This window comes from Narcine bancroftii, chromosome 2 (genome assembly GCF_036971445.1).
Source record: "Narcine bancroftii isolate sNarBan1 chromosome 2, sNarBan1.hap1, whole genome shotgun sequence".
Lineage (NCBI taxonomy): Eukaryota > Metazoa > Chordata > Chondrichthyes > Torpediniformes > Narcinidae > Narcine > Narcine bancroftii.
Window position 1 is genome coordinate 15,909,538 of NC_091470.1, and position 24,450 is coordinate 15,933,987.

Here is a 24,450-nt window from a genome sequence, read left to right on the forward strand (position 1 = left end):
TGCACTCTGGTTTTCAAACTAAAGCTTTTTTTTAAACTTATCTTGCTTGTATCTCTCCCCCAAACCATTAAATCTGTCTTCAATCTTGTATTATAAGCTAATGGAACAAGTTTTCTTTGTTTCTTTTGTATTAAAAAAAAATTAACAATTGAGTCCATGAAATCCATATGACCCAGTTAACCAATCACCCCCGTACATTTTAGAGGGGGGGAGGAAACCGGTGCACCAGGAGAAATCCCATGCAGGCCATGTGGAGAATGTAGTTATTAATTCATTATAGTCTATTAAATCTCTCTCCACTTCCTTTGCTATGAGAACAGCTTCTCCCATTTAACTTTGAAGATTAAATCCCACACTCAATTGCCATTCTGGAAAAGTTCCTCCTCACTCTCTCAAGTCCAACAACCAGAGCCAAATGCAACATTCTTTTTGTTGCCTAAGCAGAACTTGATTTCGAATCAGCAAAAAATTCTTGGCTTGTGTACTTAAAAACCTCGATTTATGAAGTTTAAGATCCCATACGCTTTGTCAAATATTAAAATAACCCCTCCAAAGAATAATGAAAAGTGAATATAATTTTATTGAAGTATATTTAATGAAAGAGAATATGAAATGAGCATTGATTTCCAAATCCAGAGCATGGAAAGAGGGTGAGTAAACACATACAATATAAACAACCCAGATGTTCAAATCAGTTGGAGAATAATTATAACGAAAGGCCAAACATCGACTCTACTCCTTTTCAGATAATACAGAACAGAGACGATTACTTGTATTTATTGAAGTAAAACATTTCACCTGAGGGATTATCATCAAAATTTAACATGAAGTATCCTTTTTAAATGGGTTTATCAACAGCACCTCATCTGTTTTTGCTTCAAATATTCCTTATCTTGCATTGATTAATTGTCTTATACACCTTTTTGTAAACATTTATATTGACACGTTTCCTTTGGTCATATAGCCTCTTTGCACCTACATGTATCAGCACGTTAAATTCTCCAAAGACAGCTTCATCACTTGGTTGATGACCATTATCAAGGCAGCGTTTATTTTTTTCCCCTTGGGCCTTTGTGAGTGGAACTGTGTGAATTCTAGAAGATTTTCGATTTAGATTTTGGATTTATTGTCAGAACACACAACCCAGAGATTCTTTTTCCTGTGAGCAAGGTAGAATGACCACTTATTGGCAGTGCAAAAAAAAAGACATGTAAAGAAATATAAACAAATTGTGCAATACAGAGAGAGAGGATAAAAATCAAGAAGAGTCCTGATTGAGTTTGTTGTTTGTTTGTCTAATGGTGGAGGATCAGCAGCTGTTCCTGAACCTGGTGGTGTGAGGCTTGTGGCACCTATACCTATTTCTTGATGGCAGCAGCGAGGACAGAATGAGTGCTGGGTGGTGAAGATCCTTGATTGCTTCTGCTGTCCGACGGCAGTGTTTCCTGTAGATGATGGTGGGAAGGGTTTTGCCTGTGATGTTCTGGGCTATGTGCACCTACCTTTTGGAGGGCTTAACACTCAAGGGTATTGGTGTCCCTAGACCAGTCCATGATGCAGCTGGTCAGCATACTTTCCACCACACATTGTAGAAATTTGCCAGGGTTTCTGAATATTTTATTTTACATTTTTTAAAGCCAATGATACAATCAACAAGAAAAAAGGAGAATATTTCAAATATAGAAAAGAGCTAATGATCTATGATACATATGATTATAATTCCCATCTCACTCCCCCCCCCCCCCCAAACCTCCCAAAGAAAGGAAAAGAGAGGATTAGTGAAGAAAGAAGAAATCCCAAGGAAAGAGAAAAGAAAGGGGAATTGTCAGGGATCCATCATCTACTCCACAGACTTTAAATTTCCATGACTTACCTAGATCTCGAGGAGACATTGATGCAGGTCTCGAGGGTGGGGGGGGCACAGCTAAAAATTTGCACCCACATTTTTGTAAATATGGCTGCCATATTTTAAAAAACACACCTTACTCATTTCATAGGTTATAAGTAATCTTCTCAAGGGAAACACAATTACGCATTCTAACAAGTTATACCCAGATGTGAATCAGACTTCAAGGTAACTGCTATACATTTCCTGGCCACTGCCAATGCGATCTTGACAAATTCTGTTTGACATTTGACAGCCTCATTTTAGGTCTTGCACCCATAATACTTTTCAGTTATAACAGATTATGTTATATTTTATATTGTATATAGATATGTTTTAAATGAGATCAATTGTGGCAGGTTTTTTAGTTAGGTCACACATAGATACAAACACTTCAAAATAGATCTCATTTAAAATGCCAGAGCTCTGCTCAACCCAGACAGTCCAGGCTCCGGGTGCCTTTGCAAAAACTTTGAAGAATGCTTACAAGGACTTCATAAGTAGGTGTTGATTGGATATGCTGTGGAGTAATGGATTATTGTTTTGGAAATCAACAGATGAACGAACTCGGAAGATTAGGTCCGGAGCTGCAGTCTGTCTAAGTACATTTGGCTGTTCTCAGAGGATCATGTGGTTTTCTCTGAGTGAGAGAGGGAGAGATTTCAGTTTCAGTTCTCCAGTTCAGCAGCAGCAGCTGGGACTGGAACAGGACAAGCTGGCAAGCTTGTGGAAAAACCCCATTTTGAAGGCAGGTTGTGAGTTCTTAGTTCAGTCTGGTCCATACAAGAGGAGATGCCTGACTGTACAATGTTTCACTTGAAATAACAGAAACAGAAAAGGAACTCTGTGGCGATGAGGGGGCTTCTTTCTCGCCAAATATTAATTTATAAATAAAATTCTCTGCTATCCTCTCCCCCACTTTATGCAGTTCTATTTTCACCCATGAAAGCTTGTCACTTCCTTCGAATAGGGAGGTGACACATTTCATCTGGGCTGCCCAATAATAATTTTTAAAGTTTGGGAGTTGTCATCCTCCCAGCTCACATTTCCATGTTAATTTTTCTATGGAGACTCTAATCATCTTACCTTTCCAAAGAAATTTTCTGACATATTTATTTAAATCCTGAAAAAATCTTGGAGGCACTAGTATGGGCAGTGTCTGAAAGAGATATTGTATTCTTAGAAATATGTTCCTTTTTACACTATTGACCCTACCAACTAGTGTTATTAATAGATTCTGTAAATTATTATCTATCCTAATCCCTTAATATTTTATCTTATTTAGTGGTTACTTAAATAAAATATTTCTTTGACATTGGCTATAATCCCTCCCTGTAAGTGGCATAATTTCACTTTTATCCCAATTCATTTTATATGCTGAGACTTTCCCATAATCTTCCAGTTTTGAGTACAATTTTTGTAATGACGTTGCTGGTTCTGTCAAATATATTAGTACATAATCTGCAAATAAATTATTCATATTCCTCCTGATTGACCCTGAATCCCTTAATGTCTGGATCTCGCCAAAATACTTTCACTAATGGTTCTATAGCTAAAATAAGGAGAGACGGAGATAATGGACATCCTTGTCTGCTAGATCTGGTTAATGGGAATGCGGGGGAAATTTGTCCATTAGCAAAACCTTGGCTTTAGGTTTATAGTATAATGCCCTAATCCAGTTTATAAATCTTTTCCCTAGTCCAAATCTTTTCAGTGCTTTAAATTAAAAAAAAAATCCATTCCAATCTATGAAACGCTTTTTCTGCATCTAGGGCTACAGCTACACTCAGATCACCTCTCATTTGAGTTAGATGTATTATACTAAGCAGCCTGCTTGCATTTTCAGCAGACTGTCTCTTTTGCACAAAGCATGATTGATCTATATTTATTACTTTCAGCAAAAAATTTTGTCAATCTGTTCGCCAAGGCTTTGGCAATAACCTTATAATCCGAATTCAATAGTTCAATAGGTTTATAAGGTGACAGTGTCAATAGATCTCTGTCCTTTTTAGGTATCCCTGTAATTATTACCATTGAAGATGATTCTGGGAGAGTGTTTTTCAGCCACCTTATCTAGTACCTCCATAGAGATATCAAAAAATCTTTAAAATCCCTATAAAATCAGAGTGAAACCCATCCTCCCCCAGAGATTTGTTGACCTGCAATGAGCCTAACACGTCCCTCATCCCTATTTGAGTAAAGGGGGCATTGAGTCCCTCCCGTTCTTCTAAATCTATATTTGGGAGTTTCAATGGTGATGGAATTCTTCAATTTTATTGATATCTCCTTGAAATTCTGATTGATATAATTTAGAAAAAAATTGTCTAAAGGCCTCATGAATTTCTTGTGGTTTATAAGAAGTCCTTTTTGTATCTGTTTTTACTGCATTGATCATTCTTGAGATATGTTCTGCTTTCAACTGCCAGGAGAGGACCTTATGGGCTCTTTCCCCTTAACTTTTGTTTAAGTTCTTCTTATTCCTTTTTCTGTCTTATATGTTTGTAATGTATTGTACTTGAACTTTTTATTTATAAGTAACCTATGTTTTCTTCAGACCCATTTGCTGAAGATCCTTTTCCAAATAAAATATCTCCTTTTCCAATGCTTCCACTTCCCTTGTATATTCTTTCTTAATCTTTGAAGTATAACTTATTATTTATCCTCTTAAGTATGCTTTTAGAGCAACCCATATAATAAATTTATTGGTAGTAGAATTGCAGTTGGTCTCACAGAATCTCTATTTTTCTCCTTATAAATTCAAAAAAAATCTGGCTTTTCAGCAGGCAATGAATTAAGTCGCCATCTTTCCCCATCTTTTGTTTATCTGGCATTGAAATTGTTAACACCAGAGGTGAATGATCTGATAAAAGTTTCCCTTTATATTCAGCCTCCATGATCCTACCCTGTAATTGGGCTGATGCCAGAAACAAATCTATCCTAGAGTAGGAATCATGTCTGTTCGAATAAAAGGAGTAATCCCTTTCACTTGGATGGGATCATCTCCAGGCCTCCATTAGATTCAATTCTCTCATTAATGCCAAGGTGGCTTTTTCTGCCTTTGTCCTTACCACTATCCTTGCTGATTTGTCTAGAACTGGATCTAGACAAAAATTAAAATCCTCTCCCACTAATATGTTTTTGTGTGCATCTGCCGATTTGGAAAAAAGTTTCATGAATTAATTTCTCATCAGTGTTAGGAGAATACAATTCATCTGGGTCCAGGATTCTGTGTATATCTGACAATGTACCATGACATACTTACCTGCAGGTTCAATAACCACATCTTGTACACTAAATGAAAGAGTTTTCCGTAATAAAATCGCTACTGCTCTTGCTTTTGAGTTAAACGAGGAAGCTGTGACCTGACCAACCCATTCTCTTTTTAATTTTTGATGTCTTTTAAAATTAAGTGAATTTCTTTTTAAAAAAATTTAAAAAAAAATTTTCACACTATGAATCATATCAATCAAAATACACACAAACATTTCCCTCTTGAATAAACACAGTGGCATTTTCTCTACATTTTTCCACCCTATCTTCCCTCCCTACTTCCCACCCCTCTTCAAACCCATTAAACGTTCAACATATACAATACAATAAAACCATTAAACAATGTCATCACATAATGAAAATAAACAAGAAAATTGTGTCATCTACTTTTACACACTGAGTCAGTTCATTTCGTCTTCTTCTCATTCTATCATTTTGGGGGTGGAGGTCCACGGTAAGCCCTCTCTGTTGTGTTCCATGTACAGTTCCCAAATTTGTTCAAATAATGTGACTTTATTTTTTAAATTATATGTTATTTTTTCCAATGGAATACATTTATTCAATTCCATGTACCATTGCTGTACTCTTGGGCTCTCTTCTGATTTCCAAGTTGACCTTATACATTTTTTTGCTACTGTTAAGGCTATCATAATAAATCTCTTTTGCGCTTCATCCAGTTTGAGGCCTAATTCTTTACTTCTTATTCTTATATTACTAAGAAGAAAGATCTCTGGATTTTTTGGTATGTTGCTTTATGTGATTTTATTTAATACCTGATTTAGATCTTCCCAAAACTTTTCCACTTTCTCACATGCCCAAATTGCACGTACTGTTGTTCCTGTTTCCTTCTTACAGCGAAAACACCGATCTGATAATGTTGGATCCCATTTATTTAACTTTTGGGGCGTGATACGTAGCATGTCTAACCAATTATATTGTATCATGTGTAATCTCGTGTTTATTATATTTCTCATAGTTCCAGAGCATAACTTTTCCCATATTTCATTTTTTATCTTTGTTTAAATCTTTTTCCCACTTTTGTTTGGGTTTATAACTTGTTTCATAATTTTCCTTCTCTTGCAGCTTGATGTACATGTTTGTTATAAATCTTTTTATTATCATTGTTTCTGTAATCACATATTCAAAGCTGCTTCCTTCTGGTAATCTCAGTCTGCTTCCCAATTTGTCCTTTAAGTAGGTTTTCAGTTGGTGGTATGCAAACATTGTACCATGAGTTATTCCATATTTGTACTTCATTTGTTCAAATGTTAATAAATTATTTCCCAAAAAACAATTTTCTATTCTTTTAATTCCTTTTCTCTCCCATTCTCTAAAGGAAAGGTTATCTATTGTGAAAGGGATTAGTTGATTTTGCGTCAATAATAATTTTGGTAGTTGGTAATTTGTTTTTTTCCTTTCTCCGTGAATCTTCTTACATATGTAAATGATGCAGTACTGGTGAATTTCTATATTGCACCAGTTTTTCATCCCACTTTTTAAGTATTTGTTCTGGTACCTTCTCCCCTATTTTATCTAGCTCTATCTTGGTCCAATCTGGTTTTTCCCTTGTTTGATAAAAATCTGATAGATACCTTAATTGTGCTGCTCTATAATAATTTTTAAAGTTTGGTAGCTGCAAACCACCTTGTTTGTACCATAATTCTGTTACTTTATCTAGCGCTATCCTCGGTTTCCCCCCTTTCCATAAGAATTTCCTTATTATTCTCTTTAGTTCATTGAAGAATTTCTCTGTTAAGGGAATTGGTAATGATTGAAACAGGTATTATATCCTTGGGAAAATATTTATTTTAATGCAATTTACCCTCCCTATCAATGTTAGTGGCAATTCTTTCCAATGTTCTAAGTCTTCCTGTAATTTCTTCATTAATGGCTGATAATTTAACTTGTACAGATGGCCTAACTTATTATCTAATCTAATACCTAGGTATCGGATTGCTTGTGTTTGTCATTTAAATGGTGATTTTTTTTAAACTCTGTGTAATCCGCATTATTTCTCCATATTCTTTCAATTTCTTATGTAGTTCTTTATTGATATATCTGGTTCTGATAAGTATACTATGATGTAATCTACAAATAAACTGATTTTATATTCTTTCTCCTTTATTTTTATCCCATTTATTTTATTTTCTGTTCTTATCAGTTCTGCCAATGGTTCTATTGCTAAAGCGAACAGTGAGGGAGATAGTGGGCATCCCTGCCTAGTTGACCTACTTAATTTAAATTGGTTCGATACATATCCATTTACTGTCACCTTTGCCAAATGGTCCCTTATATAATGCTTTAATCCAATTAATATATTTTTCTGGTAGGTTGAACCTCTGTATCACTTTGAATAAATAATTCCATTCTACCCTGTCAAAGGCTTTCTCTGCGTCTAAAGCAACAGCCACTGTTGGTATCTTATTTCCTTGTACTGCATGGATTAAGTTAATGAACTTGCAGACATTGTCCGTTGTTCGTCTTTTCTTAATAAATCCCAGTTTGATCTTGTTTTACTATTTTTGGTACACAGTCGGCCAATCTGTTTGCTAATAGTTTTGCTATTATCTTATAATCTGAATTAAGTAGAGATATTGGTCTATATTATGCTGGTGTTATCGGATCTTTCCCCGTCTTTGGTATTACTGTAATTATCGCTGTTTTACATGAATCTGGCAAGTTTTGTTTATTTCCAGGAGAGGAGGAATTAAGAAGTCTTTAAATGTTTTTTAGAATTCTATTGGGAGTCCATCCTCTCCAGGCGTTTTATTGTTCGGTAGCTTTTTTAACATATCCTTCTCTTTGGCTTGGCTTCGTGGACGAAGATTTATGGAGGGGGTAAATGTCCACGTCAGCTGCAGGCTCGTTTGTGGCTGACAAGTCCGATGCGGGACAGGCAGACACGGTTGCAGGGGAAAATTGGTTGGTTGGGGTTGGGTGTTGGGTTTTTCCTCCTTTGCCTTTTGTCAGTGAGGTGGGCTCTGCGGTCTTCTTCAAAGGAGGTTGCTGCCCGCCAAACTGTGAGGCGCCAAGATGCACAGTTTGAGGCGAGATCAGCCCACTGGCGGTGGTCAATGTGGCAGGCACCAAGAGATTTCTTTAGGCAGTCCTTGTACCTTTTCTTTGGTGCACCTCTGTCACGGTGGCCAGTGGAGAGCTTGCCATATTACACGATCTTGGGAAGGTGATGGTCCTCCATTCTGGAGACGTGACCCACCCAGCGCAGCTGGATCTTCAGCAGCATGGACTCGATGCTGTCGACCTCTGCCATCTCGAGTACTTCGACGTTAGGGATGAAAGCGCTCCAATGAATGTTGAGGATGGAGCGGAGACAACGCTGGTGGAAGCTTTCTAGGAGCCATAGGTGATGCCGGTAGAGGACCCATGATTCGGAGCCGAACAGGAGTGTGGGTATGACAACGGCTCTGTATACGCTTATCTTTGTGAGGTTTTTCAGTTGGTTGTTTTTCCAGACTCTTTTGTGTAGTCTTCCAAAGGCGCTATTTGCCTTGGTGAGTCTGTTGTCTATCTCGTTGTCGATCCTTGCATCTGATGAAATGGTGCAGCCGAGATAGGTAAACTGGTTGACCGTTTTGAGTTTTGTGTGCCCAATGGAGATGTGGGGGGGCTGGTAGTCATGGTGGGGAGCTGGCTGATGGAGGACCTCAGTTTTCTTCAGGCTGACTTCCAGGCCAAACATTTTGGCAGTTTCCGCAAAACAGGACGTCAAGCGCTGAAGAGCTGGCTCTGAATGGGCAACTAAAGCGGCATCGTCTGCAAAGAGTTCACGGACAAGTTTCTTTTGTGTCTTGGTGTGAGCTTGGAGGCGCCTCAGATTGAAGAGACTGCCATCCGTGCGGTACCGGATGTAAACAGCGTCTTCATTGTTGAGGTCTTTCATGGCTTGGTTCAGCATCATGCTGAAGAAGATTGAAAAGAGGATTGGTGCGAGAACACAGCCTTGCTTCACACCATTGTTAATGGAGAAGGGTTCAGAGAGCTCATTGCTGTATCTGACCCGACCTTGTTGGTTTTCGTGCAGTTGGATAATCATGTTGAGGAACTTTGGGGGGCATCCGAGGCGCTCTAGTATTTGCCAAAGCCGTTTCCTCTCACGGTGTCGAAGGCTTTGGTGAGGTCAACAAAGGTGATGTAGAGTCCTTTGTTTTGTTCTCTGCACTTTTCTTGGAGCTGTCTGAGGGCAAAGACCATGTCAGTAGTTCCTCTGTTTGCGCGAAAGCCGCACTGTGATTCTGGGAGAATATTCTCGGCGACACTAGGTATTATTCTATTTAGGAGAATCCTAGCGAAGATTTTGCCTGCAATGGAGAGCAGCGTGATTCCCCTGTAGTTTGAGCAGTCTGATTTCTCGCCTTTGTTTTTGTACAGGGTGATGATGGTGGCATCACGAAGGTCCTGAGGCAGTTTTCCTAACCCTAACCCAAACACTGGCACCTCCTGGACTACATCCTGGTGCGAGAAAGTGACAAACGAGATGTGCTCCACACCAGGGTCATGCCCAGCGCGGAATGCCACACTGACCACCGGCTGGTTCGCTGCAAGCTCAACCTTCACTTCAAGCCAAAGCCCAGGAACAGTAAAGCCCCCAGAAAGAGGTTCAATGTTGGAAACCTGCAGTCAGACGAAGCGAGAGGAAACTTCCAGGCAAACCTCAAAGCAAACCTCGACGATGCAATCCGCCTCACGGACCCGTCCCCTGAAACCCTCTGGGATCAGTTGAAGACTACCATACTGCAATCCACTGAAGAGGTACTGGGCTTCTCCTCCAGGAAAAACAAGGACTGGTTCGACGAAAACAGCCAGGAAATCCAGGAGCTGCTGGTAAAGAAGCGAGCTGCCCACCAGGCTTACCTTACAAAGCCGTCCTGTCCCGAGAAGAAACAAGCCTTCCGTCGCGCATGCAGCCATCTTCAGCGCAAACTCCGGGAGATCCAAAATGAGTGGTGGACTAGCCTCGCCAAGCGAACCCAGCTCAGCGCGGACATTGGCGACTTCAGGGGTTTCTACGAGGCTCTAAAGGCTGTGTATGGCCACTCACCCCAAGTCCAAAGCCCGCTGCGCAGCTCAGACGGCAAAGTCCTCCTCAGCGACAAGATCTCCATCCTCAACCGATGGTCAGAACACTTCCAATCTCTTTTCAGTGCCAACCGCTCAGTCCAAGATTCCGCCCTGCTCCAGCTCCCTCAACAGCCCCTAAGGCTAGAGCTGGATGAGGTCCTCACCCAGGATGAGACATATAAGGCAATCGAACAACTGAAAAGTGGCAAAGCAGCAGGTATGGATGGAATCCCCCCAGAGGTCTGGAAGGCTGGCGGCAAAACTCTGCATGTCAAACTGCATGAATATATCCTGTATTTCCTCTATTTCAAATGGTTTTATCAATTTGTTTTGTTCCTCTTTTTGCAATTTCAGTAGTTCAATTTTAGCTAGAAACTCATCTATTTTGTCTTCTTTCCCTTCATTCTCAGTTCGGTATAATTGTTCATAGAATTCCTTCAAGTTTTCATTGATCTCTGTTGGATTAAATGTAATTTGCTTGTTCTTTTTCCTTGATGCCAGTACCATTTTTTAAGCTTGTTTTGTTTTAAGTTGCCAGGCTAGTATTTTGTGCGTTTTTTTTTCTCCTAGCTCGTAATACTTCTGCTTTATTTTCATTATGTTCTTCTCCACACATTTGTAATGTTTTGTCCTCCAATTCTCTCCTTTTTGTTGTATCTTTCCTTGTTGCTAGTTTTTTTTCTGTACTTACTATCTCTCTTTCCAACTGCTCTATTTTCCGATTGTAGTCCTTTTTCATCTTAGTTACATAACTTACCTGCCCTCTAATGAAGGCTTTCATTGCAACCCATAATATAAATTTATCTTTCACTGATTCCGTATTTATTTCAAAGTACATTTTAATTTGGCATTCAGTAAATTCTCTAAATTCCTGTCTTTTAAGTAGCATGGAGTTTAATCTTCATCTATATGTTCTTGGTGGGATGTTCTCCAGTTCTATTGCTAATAACGGGTGAATGATCAGATAACGATCGAGCTTTATATTCCGTTTTCCTAACTCCCCCTTGGATATGGGCTGACAACAAAAACATATCTATCCTTGAGTATGTTTTATGCCAACTCGAATAATATGAGTATTTCTTCTTCTTTGGGTGTTTCCCCCTCCATATATCCAAAAGTTTCATTTCCTGCATTGATTTAATCATAAATTTGGCTACTTTGTTCTTTTGGCTTAGGCAAAAGCAGGCGAGGAGAAAGGTAAGTGGCATTATTTTAGCTCAGTCAGGCCTATGGGGTTAGTGCTTTGTACTGGATGTCAGATGTGGGAACCATGGGTGAGTCCCACCCTCCCAAATAGCCACATCTGCATCAGGTGCACCGAGATGTAGTTCCTTAAGGACCGAGTTGGGGAACTGGAGCTGCAACTTGAGGACCTACGGCTGGTAAGGGAGAGTGAGGAGTTGATAGATTCAACTTTCAGGGACATAGTTATTTACCCCAAGACCAGATGTGTCAGGTAAGTGGGTAACTGTCAGGGGAGGGAAGAAAAATACCAGGAAAATGGAGAACACACCTGTGAATATCCCTCTCAGTAACAGGTATATTTTGTTGGATGCTGTTGAGGGAGATGACCTGACAGAAGCTGGCAGCAGTGACCAGGTCGCTGGCACTGAGCCTGGCATGGTGGACCAAAAGGTAAAGAGGAATGCAGTGGTCATTGGGGACTCCATTGTCAGAAATACAGACAGGAGATTCTGTGAGCCAGATAGGTATGCCCGCATGGTGTGCTGCCTCCCTGGTGCAAGGGTGCGGGATATCTGAAATCGGGTCCAGGGTATTCTAAAAGGGGAAGGCGAACAGCCTGATGTCTTGGTACATGTGGGTACCAATGACATAGATAAAAAGAAGGAGGAAGTACTGAAAAAGGATTACAGAGAGCTAGGACAGAAACTAAGAAATAGGACAGCCAGGGTGGTGATCTCTGGTTTGCTACCTGAGCCAAGTGCAACTGAGGACAAAAATGGAAGGTTAAGAAAAATGAATGTGGCTGAGAGGCTGGTGCAAAGGACAGGGTTTTGGCTTCTTGGATCATTGGGATCTCTTTTGGGGAAGGCATGACCTCTACAAAAAGGATGGGTTACACCTAAACCCAAAAGGGGTCAATATATTGGCAGCTAAGTTTGGGACAGCCGTCGGGTGCGGTTTAAACTAATTTGGCAGGGGGGTGGGAACCTGTATGATAGGGCAAAGGACAGAAAAGATAAAACAGGAAAAGATAGGTTAGGCAGCGAAAGTAAAAAATCAGAAAGAGCAAGGAGGGTGAAAAAAGCAAATCTGAAGCCTTTATATCTTAATGCAAGAAGCATTCGGAACAAGGTAGATGAATTAGCTGTGGAAGTTGAGATAAACAAATATGATTTGATTGGGAGTACAGAAACATGACTGCAGGGTGGGCAAGCCTGGGAACTTAACATCCCGGGGTATACGATATTTAGGAGGGATCGGCAAGAAAGAAAAGGGGGTGGGGTAGTATTGATGGTGAGAGAAGAGACTGACACGATTGACAGAAAGGATATCAACTCGGAAGTTGCGGAATCTATATGGGTAGAACTGAGGAAATAGCAAGGGGCGGAAAACGTTAGTGGGGGTGGTATATAGGCCTCCAAATAGTAACGTAGAGGTGAGAGAAGGCATTAAAAGAGAAATTGGCCAAAAAAAGTACCACAACCGAAGACTGGGAACAGTTCAAGATGCACCAAAGGAGGACAAAGGGATTAATCAAGAGAGCAAAAATAAATTACGAAAGTAAGCTTGCGGCAAATATAAAAACCGACTGCAAAAGCTTTTATAAATATGTCAAGAGGAAAAGATTGGTGAAATCCAGAGTAGGTCCTTTGCAGACGGAATCAGGGGAATATATAATGGGGAATAAGGAAATGGCAGACTAATTAAATTCTTAGTTTAGTTCTGTTTTTACAAGAGAGGATACAAATGACCTCCCAAGGATGTTGGGAAACATAGAGACTAATGCAAGGGAGGAACTGAAAGAAATCAGTATCTCTAAGGACATGGTCTTGGGGAAATTGATGGGATTGAAGGCAGATAAATCCTAAGGGCCTGATAATCTACATCCTAGGGTACTTAAGGAAGTGGCCATTCAGATAGCAGATGCTTTAAGAATTATTTTCCAGAACTCGATAGACTCAGGATCAGTACCCATGGATTGGAGGGTAGCTAATGTTACCCCACTATTTAAAAAGTGGGGAATTATAGGCCGGTGAGCCTTACATCAGTAGTGGGCAAAATGATGGAATCCATTATTAAGATGTAATAGTGGAGCATATGACTAGCAGAGAAGGGATCGGACGGAGTCAACATGGATTTTCAATAGGTAAATCGTGCTTGACAAATCTATTGGAATTCTTTGAGATGGTGACAGGTAAAATAGATGGGGGAGAGCCGTGGATGTGGTGTTGCTGGACTTCCAAAAGGCCTTCGATAAGGTCCCGCATAAACGACTGGCTTCCAAAATCAAGGCTCATGGAATTGGGGGCAAAGTATTGATGTGAATTGAGAACTGGCTGGCAGGTAGAAGACAGATATTTGGGATAAATTGCTCGTTTTCTGAGTGGCAGGCGGTGACCAGTGGGGTGCCACAGGGATCTGTACTGGGACCCCAGCTGTTCACAATTTACATTAATGATCTGGATGAGGGGATTGGATGTAATATCTCCAAATTTGCAGATGACACTAAGCTGGGAGGGGTTGTGTGCACGGAAGAGGGGGTCAGGAAGCTCCAATGTGATTTGGATAAATTGAGGGACTGGGCAGATACATGGCAAATGCACTACAATGAGGATAAATGTGAGGTTATCCACTTTGGAAATACAAACCGGAGGGCAGATTACTATTTGAATGGCAATAGATTAAGAGATGGGGAAGTGCAGAGAGACCTAGGGGTAATTGTACACCAGTCTCTGAAGGCGAGCATGCAGGTACAGCAGGTGGTTAAAAAGGCAAATGGTATGTTGGCCTTCATATCAAGAGGGTTTGAGTATAGGAACAAGGATACCTTACTGCAGTTGTACAGGGCCTTGGTGAGACGCCACCTGGAGTATTGTGTGCAGTTTTGGTCACCTTATCTAAGGAAGGATGTTCTTGCAATGGAGGGAGTGCAGAGGCGATTCACCAGGCTGATACCTGGAATGGCAGGAATGACTTAGGAGGAAAGATTACGCAAATTGGGATTGTACTCGCTGGAGTTTAGAAGATTGAGAGGGGATCTCATAGAGACCTATAAAATTCTGGCAGGACTGGACAGAATGGATGCAGATGGGATGTTTCCAAGGATGGGAAAATCCAGAACCCGGGGCCATGGTTTGAGGATAATAGGCAAACCATTTAGGACCAAGATGAGGAGGAATTTCTTTACCCAAAGGGTGGTGAATCTGTGGAATTCATTGCCACAGAGGGCAGTAGAGGCAGGTTCATAAAATATATTTAAGAGGGAATTAGATATATTTCTTCAGTATAAGTGTATTAAAGGTTACGGAGAGAAGGCGAGGACGGGGTACTGAAATTTAAGATCAGCCATGATCTTGTTGAATGGCGGAGCAGGCTCGAAGGGTCGAATGACCTACTCCTGCTCCTATCTTCTATGTTTCTATCTATGTTTCTATGTTTTTGTCCACTTTTATCCATCTTTGGGTCCAAATTAAGATTAAAATCCCCTCCTATCAATATATTCCCCTGCGTATGTACAATCTTCAAAAAAATATCTTGCATAAACTTTTGATCCTCTTCATTAGGTGCATATATATTGAACAAATTCCAGAATTCTGAATATATCTGACACTTTATCATTACGTACCTCCCTGCTGGATCTATTATTTCCTCCTCTATTTTGATTGGTACATTTTTATTGATTAATATAGCTACACCTCTGGCTTTTGAATTATATGATGCTGCCGCTACATGCCCTACCCAGTCACTCCTTAATTTATTATGTTCCACTTCAGTTAGATGTGTTTCCTGCACGAATGCTATGTCTAATTTTTTTCTTTTTTCAGTAAATTTAATAGCCTCTTCCTTTTGATTTGGTTATGAATTCCATTAATATTTATAGTCATATAGTTCAACATGGCCATCTCATACTCTGTTTCACCTCATTTCTACTTCCTAAGCACCACCTTTCCCCTTTTCCCCATTTTTATCTATCAGTTTTCCCTTTTTGAACTCAATGTATGACAATACTTCTAAAACATAAAATACTTCAACAACTCCCACATCTAAAATTCCCTTAACCCCAAGTGTCACCCCCTCTCTGAGTCGCCTCTTGTCCCTTACCAGGCAACCACAACTCCCCTCTCCGTTTGGATTGCGAACCCACTCGCCAGCGTCAACTGATTTCGTAGTGACCGTTATTCTCTCCCAGCCAACCCCCTCCAGAAAAGACTTTTATCTTCACCTTAAAACAAAGCTCACCCTCTTCTCTTTTTTCGCCCTCCTTTTTTCCCCTCTCCCTTACTTCCCTTTTCTTTCCCTTCTTTAGTTCTTACTTATACATTATTTTTACATCTTTATTTGTAGTTTGTTGTCGTTTTTCGTTCTTGTTACATCTCTTCATCTCTCTTTCTGTCCTGCAGGCATTCTGCAAATTCTCGTGCTTTCTCCAGATGCGAGAACAGTCTGTTTTGCTCCCCTGGGTAACTATTTTAAGCACAGCTTGATATCTTAACATAAATTTATAGCCTTTTTTTCCATAGGATCAATTTTGCTGTGTTAAACTCCTTCCTCTTCTTTAGGAGTTCAAAACTTGTCTGGGTATAAAATTTTTTTGACCCTTGTACTCCAATGGTTTTTTGTCTTCTCTAATTTTATTCCTTGCCCTTTCCAACATATTTTCTCTTGTTATGTATCTCATAAATTTTACTAAAATGGATCTTGGTTTTTGTTGGGTCTGTGGTTTCAGGGCTAGTGTTCTGTGTTCCCTTTCTATTTCCATTCCTTCCTGTAGTTCATGCATTCCTAGGACCTTTGGGATCCATTCTTTTATAAATTCTTTCATATTTGTGCCGTCTTCATCTTCCTTTAGGCCCACTATCTTTATGTTGTTTCGCCTACTATAGTTTTCCATTATATCCATTTTCTGAGCTAACAACTCCTGTGACTCTTTAACTTTTTTGTCACTTTCTTCCAATTTTCCTTTTAAGTCGTTCACTTCTATTTCTACAGCCATTTCTCGTTCTTCCACATTTTCTAATCTTTTCCCCATTTCTGTTATTACCAGCTCTATTCTACTCACTTTTTCTTTTGTACTTTCCTTTTTTTCATTTTACTAAATTCTAATGTCAGCCATTCTTTTAATGTTCTCATTTGTTCTTGAATTTTTAAAAAATCTATATACTGTCCATCTATTTTACCTTCTATTCCTCTGTGCAGAGCTTGGTCTTCCTCTTCTTCTGTGTCTGCACCTGTGTTTGTGTCTTCTTCTTCTCTTCCTTGTATCGGTGTCTCTTCTGACGTTCTTGTTGAGCTGTTTGCCTCAGTTTGTTGGGTATTTTTTTTTCATGGCTTCTTGTTATTGGTCCTCTTCTTCTGGGCTAGTTATCTGTTGGGCTTCCTGTTGCTGCTTTTCTTTCTCATCACTTCCTTTCGCGTTGCTTTCCTCTTCCAGCTGAGAGCCCTGCTGTCGGGCATCTCTCAGCTGGTCGCGTTGTGTAAGTTCACTCCACAGCTGGGCCCCCCCTCCCGTCAGCGTTTTTCTTTTCCTTGTTGTGCGCATTGCGCACTTCTCTTTGGCTCAGTGAGCAATTTTTGCAGTCCCGCTGTCGGGAGGTTGCGACCCTGTGGGGTCTCCACTAACCTCGGGGTGCGGGCCCCTCTGTCCACGGTGGGTCCTTGCCTCTTCATGCAAGTAAGGCCTTCTCCTTAAAGGCTGGTCTTCCAATCAACCAAAATATCCTATATAAATTTATATATGGAGATATAAAATGGAGATATAAAATGGAGATATAAAATGGAGATATAATGTAGAGATATAATAATGGGATATAAAATAGGGATATAATAGATATTATAGAGATACAATATAGAGATACAATATAGAGATACATAAACTGTATATCTAAACTATATATCTTTCTTTGGCTTGGCTTCGCGGACGAAGATTTATGGAGGGGTAATGTCCACGTCAGCTGTAGGCTCGTTTGTGGCTGACAAGTCCGATGCAGGACAGGCAGACACGGTTGCAGCGGTTGCAAGGGAAAATTGGTTGGTTGGGGTTGGGTGTTGGGGTTTTCCTCCTTTGTCTTTTGTCAGTGAGGTGGGCTCTGCGGTCTTCTTCAAAGGAGGTTGCTGCCCGCCGAACTGTGAGGCGCCAAGATGCACGGTTTGAGGCAATATCAGCCCACTGGCGGTGGTCAATGTGGCAGGCACCAAGAGATTTCTTTAGGCAGTCCTTGTACCTCTTCTTTGGTGTACCTCTTTCACGGTGGCCAGTGGAGAGCTCACCATATAACACGATCTTGGGAAGGTGATGGTCCTCCATTCTGGAGACGTGACCTACCCAGCGCAATTGGATCTTCAGCAGCGTGGATTCGATGCTGTCTGCCTCTGCCATCTCGAGTACTTCGATGTTAGGGATGAAGTCGCTCCAATGAATGTTGAGGATGGAGCGGAGACAACGCTGGTGGAAACGTTCTAGGAGCCGTAGGTGATGCTGGTAGATTTCCCATGATTCGGAGCCGAACAGGAGTGTGGGTATGACAACGGCTCTGTATACGCTTATCTTTGTGAGGTTTTTCAGTTGGTTGTTTTTCCAGACTCTTTTGTGTAGTCTTCCAAAGGCGCTATTTGCCTTGGTGAGTCTGTTGTCTATCTCGTTGTCAATCCTTGCATCTGATGAAATGATGCAGCCGAGATAGGTAAACTGGTTGACCGTTTTGAGTTTTGTGTGCCCGATGGAGATGTGGGGGTAGTCATGGTGGGGAGCTGGCTGATGGAGGATCTCAGTTTTCTTCAGGCTGACTTCCAGGCCAAACATTTTGGCAGTTTCCGCAAAACAGGACGTCAAGTGCTGAAGAGTTGGCTCTGAATGGGAAACTAAACTATATATATATCTATACTATATATATGTATGTATGTTATACTTCAAAGTGATAACTAAAATACAGGTTTAAAATGAAGTTCAAATAGTTTGAATTATTCACAACTTTTATTTTAAAATAATATCAATTGTAGAATAGGTAGAAAGATTATTTCAATAGTATTCTGTTTATTGTTCTTTGTCACGTCTCAAGATCCCACAATTGGTTTGAAGGTCATTGTCTAGTTTGGAAAGGCTTAAATAGTGACGTGTGTTTTGGGTTTGGAGTATGGTAGGGAATGGATTTCGTATGAGTGGCACATTGGAGAACAAACAGAAGGGGAGAAAGAGAAAATTAAACAGAAAATTAAAATGGACAGATATTGTCGAACCATGTTTGGAAATTGTTTTAATAATTTTTACCGAGAAACAAATCTGGTGGAGGAACTGTGAGTCATTGAACTTCTGTGAAGGAAGAAGGATAGTTGCCATTTTAGGTCATGTCCCCACATCAGGATTAGACTATCCTTTTGCTTCCACAGATGCTGTCAGACCTGCTGAATTCCCCCAGCAGTGTTTTGCTTCACATCAGAACTCTTGAGTCTCTAATTAATTTTCCCAGTACTTTAGGAAATAAAATTCCGAATGAAAGTTGTGGAAATTTTGAGCTACTGATTTTGGGGAAAGATGGCTACTTTGAAATCTGTGCTGTCTTCCATTCAAGTCAAGTCATGTTTATTGGATGTTCATACCATAAACCTTGCAGTGTACAGTGAAAATGAGATGGTGTTTCTCTGGACCATGGAGCTGGTTATTTACATGGATAAATGACCTTGAAAGTAATTTTTATAATATACCACTCATTAAATATCATGTAACATATGCTAGCCCTTCACCTTGCATTGAAAGACCCTCAAAGATTTTGTGATTCTTTCCATGTAATTTTGAGATCTGGGGTAAAGATGAGTGGCCTCCAATTTTGGTAGAACATATTGAGCTGAATCAAAGGGTCTGCAATTTTGTGTAGCATTGTTAGCACTGTGGGTTTCCCTTAGAGGTTCATTATGCTACTAAAAGACACTGTGCTTCAAACTAGTGATCCTCCTGATGGGTACCTCGTCAAAAGTCACCTCACCTGCCAACCAAGGTCAATCTCTGCTCACAGGTTAGCGCACACCTGACCATTGTCCCCAAGAATCACAGAATCCGTACCTGGGCCATACTTTCCAGCCGATTGCACTATAAAGCCTAATACATATGGACCATCTGCCTCTTTTTCTTCTCCTCGGATGAACCCTAGCTCTGCTCTAGGTTGCGAATTATGGGTGTCGCTTGAAAATCATTGGTAAGGTGTGTGCTGGAAAAGAATCGGGAGCTGTAGAGTTATACATGTGGAGATTACTGTTATTGTAAGCGTAGTTTAGTAAAGAGCCATGTATTGCAGGTATTGCATTCCTTGACTGTAAAGCCATTTCTTGGCGGGTGGTTGCAAGTATTGGGTCGCTGTTATGTCCGATGCAATTGTATTGTGTGATGTTTGTGTGCTCTGTGTGTGTGTGTGTGTGTGTGTGTGTGTGTGTGTGTGTGTGTGTGTGTTGTGATTTTCCTACGCGAATGAATAAAGATCACTGTTATAATCAGCCAGTGTTCAGACTCTCTGCTTTTTGGACCCATCAAACTTGTTTTCCCTCACCCAGCAGTTACCCCTCGAGTAAAAACACAAAATGCTTGAGAAACTCAGGCCTGAAACATCGGGTCTGTATGTTGACCTCTGTTACATAAAACACACTTTGATTTGCTGAACTTCTCCAGCATTTTTTTGTTATTATTTCAACCACAGTGTCTACAGATTTTTGTGATTTACTTTTTAGTTACCCTTAGAGGTTCATTACGCTACTTAAAGAGACTGAATTTATCAGCACCAAACTTGGCAACCTCATTGAAAATTTATGACTCAGGAACTCATTCTACAGTCAATTATACTTTAATTGATATTTGATTTATTAATCAATTTAAAAAGTATTGAACAGGTTTGTGCAATTTACAAAGCAAAGTAAATTTTTCAGACACAGCTGGATTAGCAGCTCTTCTAAGGACTGATGATGTGCAGCACAATCCTCTGATGCTTTCTCAGTGACGTCGAGAAGAAAATATTACCCACCTGTTCCTCTTCTGTCTGTTACATGTTTCTAAACTGCTGTAAATTTACAGATTCGGATTTCCGATTTATTGTCAGAGTACATACATGACATCACATATAACCCTGAGATTCCTATTCCTGCAGGCGTGGCAGAATTACCATTAATTGGTAGTGTGAACACGTAAACAAACAAAGAACTGTAAACAGATAAATGTAAACAAACTATGCAATGCAGAGAGAACAAAAAGAAAATTGAGTCCTTAAGTGAGTCTCCGAGTTTGTCGTTGAGGAGTCTGATGGTGGAGGGGTAGCAACTGTTCCTGAACCTGGTGGTCCCAATCTTGTGGCACGTACCTATTTCTTGATGGCAGCATCGAGAACAGAGCATGGGTAGTGTGGGTCCTTGATGATTGCTGTAGATGCCCTTAATAGTGGGGAAGGTTTTGCCTGTGATGTCGTGGGCTGTGTCCATGTCCTTTTGGGGGGGGGGGGGGATTTACGCTGGTCAGCACACTTTCCACCACACCTCTGTTGAAATTTGCCAGGGTTTCTGGTGTCATACTAAAACTTTGCAAACTCCTGAGGAAATAGAGGTGCTGATGTGCTTTCTTCACGATGCCATTGGTGTATTGGGTCCAGGAAAGATCCTCTGAGTTGGTGACTCCCAAGAACTTAAATTTGCTCACCCTCTCCACCTCTGATCTCCCAATGATCACTGGATTGTATACCTCTGGCTTTCCTTTCCTCAAGTCATCAATCAGCTCCTTAGTTTTGGTGACATTGAGTGTAAGGTTGTTGTTGGTGCACCATTCAGCCAAGTTTTCAATCTCCATCCTGTACGCTGACTCGTACCCTTTATACAACCCACTACTGCGGTATTGATGGCAAATTTGTAGATGGTGTTATTATCGTACCGAGCCACACAGTCATAGGTATAAAGTGAGTAGAGCAGTGGTGCTCTGGTACAGGTGGAGATTCAATGGGAATTTGTGGGATCACTTGTAGTGTTTTGTAATGGGTGCTATATAAATCTATTGTTATTTAGTTATGAGCCAACCAGTGATTCATCCAGTAATTCTACTATTTTCATGTAGTTTTGTCATTCCATGTTCTTTAGAATGATAGAACTGCACAAAAATAGTAGAATTTCTGGATGAATCGTGGACAAATTGCAATGTCTGATATAATTACTGTACTTAATACATATGCAACACGTACATAGATTTTAAAGAATGGGTTCTTTTCATCTGCAGGCAATTACTTCACAATTGCAGAATTACAAGGGAAAAATGTACACTGGCATTGCTTTTAAATAAAATGTCTTTTGTGCTAATGGATCTTTGAGGTTCTTAAGCTTCCTCAATGTGTAAACTTTTGTAGGATATTAAGGTGATGATAGTTGCTGCTTCTCTTTCACTAATGTAAAATCACTGGAGGAATTATCTTTATTATGGCAGTTATTTCAACTGATTTTTAAAACCATAGTCAAATAGAACTCATTGGTCCTTAATTTGCTGCAGGAACGAATATAACAAATCTACTGTTAATTGGACAATTCCCCACACATTCAGATTTTTAAATGGCAAGTTATTGAAAATGTCAGCTGATAACATCAGCGTTGAAAACTAAATGTCTGGGACCTGCCAGAATGGAACAAGCCAATCAAACTATTGAAAAAATTAATAGCATAAAATACTGAGAACGAAGTGGAAATTAAAATGAGTGAATTCACATCCAGATAAGGATCAACAGAAATAGAGAACAAAACTCTGGATAAAGACAAAGAAAGTAATTAAAAAATTTAAAATAAAACCTCCAAGGAATGAAATTCCACATTTTTAATTGAATGCCTGTTGATTGCATTAATGAATTGTTATAATGGTAGCTGGACTGATTGGACAAGTCTTCCTGTGGTGAGTTTTGTTGGTGCCCGCACTCTGGGTGAATCTGATTACAAGACATTTTTTCCATGAAGCTGACTGAAAACTGTTATGAAAGATGGGAGTCTGCAGACACTGTGATTGTCGTAAAAATGCAGAAATGCTGGAGGAACTCAGTAGGTCTCACAGTGTCCATAGGAGGGAAAAATATAAAACTGTCATTTCGGGCCTGAGCCCTTCTTCAAGAGTTCCTACCGCATTTCAACTGGTATGTCTGAATGTAGAAATCTATGGCACAGAGCATGGTGTTGTGCCAACATAATAACCTACACTATCAAATGCTTAGAATTTCCCTGCTGCATAACCCTCCATTTTTATCAGTTCCATGTATCTAATAGTTTCTTAAAAAATCCTGTTGAACCTCCCTCCAGCACCATTGCTGGCAGTGAATTCCAGGCACCCATCACTCTTTGTATGAACAACTTGCCTCTTACATCTCCACTGTATTACAAGCACCTTAAAATTGTGCGCCTTCGCGTTAGCCATTTCAGTCCTGGGGAAAAGTCTCTGCTCATCTGCACAATTAATGCACAATTCATCTTGTACACCCCTCAAGTCACCTCTCATCCTCTTATTCCAAGGAGAAAAGGGCAAGTTCATGTAATCGATATGATCTCCAAACCAGACAACATTCTTGTAAACCAATTTTGAAAAATTGACAGCATTTAAGAATTAACTCCAGTTGGTCTTGCAAAATTCTTGGGGAAAATTTGCAAAAGTGTCAATGAAAGTAACACTGGACAAGGCAAATCGCCTGTGAATATTGTGAATGTGGTGAGGTTAAGGGTTAGAACGAGATGAATGCAGAGGAATGGAACGTGACCATTACACAATTCCTGGCCAGGAAAGTTTCCACAGCCCCATAACTTGACTTGCAGCTCAAAAGAAATGCCTTACTTTACCACTGACAAAATGTTTAAAAAAAAACACAATGCTGGAGAAGCTCAGCAGATCCAACAGTGTACTTAATGTAGCAAAGATAAAGATATCTAACCAACATTACCTTGATGAAGGGTTCAAGCCCAAAGCATTCATTATTTATCTTTATCTTTGCTACATTAAGTACACCATTGGACCTGCTGAGTTTCTCCAGCATTGTGTTTTTAGTTCAACCATGGTGTCTGCAGACTTTTGTTTTTTGCTTCTTTTTACCACTGACATTTTTGCATCTTGTAGAGCAGACTTAGATAGCTTTATCAATTGCACAAAAATATGTTGAAACTATTTAAACTCTTTGAGCTCCTTTCAAGCCAATAAACAAGGGAATCTTATAGTTGAATTATTCATTCAAACCCATATCTGCAGGGAAAGGATCATGTGAGGCTCCCTATACTTATCGCTGGCAATACAGAAGCATATTACACTGATTTCCATCATGCTTGAATGAGATTTTACTTCATTAATTGGTTGACAATTAATGCCTTCTGATGTGGCTTGGCAAAGCTTCTCAGCTGTTGATTAATTCACTCAAACCAGAACAACCTGTTTGGATTAAAACTTTAATGTCTGAGAATGTGCATGCACACTGCACAGTAAGAAGTTGGTTTTCACCGTCTTGGTGCATTTGATGGGAGCATTAAATTTAGCCTAACAGTCTCATGTGTGTCCTCAGGACAGATCTTTGAAAACCAAAATGATCTGTCACGGTGAAATGTGCAAATCCCATTCAATCTGTGGTCCGACCTTAAGATTCAAGATTTAATAAAACAGTGCAGTATGACACAAAATTTGTTTTAGTCTACCGTAAGAGGTAACCGGCATGAGTATCAACAATTACCTACAATTTTCCAATGAGGGCAACTACAATGGAACACTACAGCAAAGCAAAAGGCCCTTCATCCCATCTCTGAACGAAACTATTATACTGCCTAGTCCCATTGACCTGTACCTGGACCATACATCTCCCATCCAAATTTTTCTTAAATGTTACAATCGAGCCTGCATTCTCCGCTTCAACTGGCAGCTTGTCTAACACTCTCGCCACTCTGCTTGAAGTTCTCCCTAATGTTGAAAACTAAATGTGTAAATTCCCTAATGTTCCCTTTAAACATCTCCCCTCGCCCTGTACCCCTCATCATTTTGTATTACTGCAAGGAGAACCTTTCATATC

General features: G+C 40.1%; 1 protein-coding gene across 7 annotated transcripts in view; it reads left to right on the forward strand.

Moving 5' to 3' along the window:
* The window catches only part of LOC138753231 (centrosomal protein of 128 kDa), a 539,432-nt gene that overhangs the window by 127,377 nt on the left and 387,605 nt on the right, over window positions 1-24,450 (forward strand). The window lies entirely within an intron of this gene.